Below are 215 nucleotides of genomic sequence, written 5' to 3'. Positions count from 1 at the left end.
AATGGTTTGAATTAGGTGTAGCCAATTCCTTGCACCCAATTTCCACTGATTAGGTTGCTAGGGTTCCCCCCCAGCCCCAACATTGTTTATCTGATCCTGTCCCAGCCTTCATGTAGATGGCTTTCAGTCACATAGCCTAGCACAGTCTACTAGTAAATCTGAACTGCGTCCTAAATTCTTACAAAATTTTGTGCTTTTATTGAAACAGATAATGG

The sequence above is a fragment of the Pterocles gutturalis genome, unplaced genomic scaffold, assembly GCF_000699245.1.
Source record: "Pterocles gutturalis isolate BGI_N339 unplaced genomic scaffold, ASM69924v1 scaffold12493, whole genome shotgun sequence".
Lineage (NCBI taxonomy): Eukaryota > Metazoa > Chordata > Aves > Pterocliformes > Pteroclidae > Pterocles > Pterocles gutturalis.
This window is presented reverse-complemented; position numbering follows the sequence as displayed.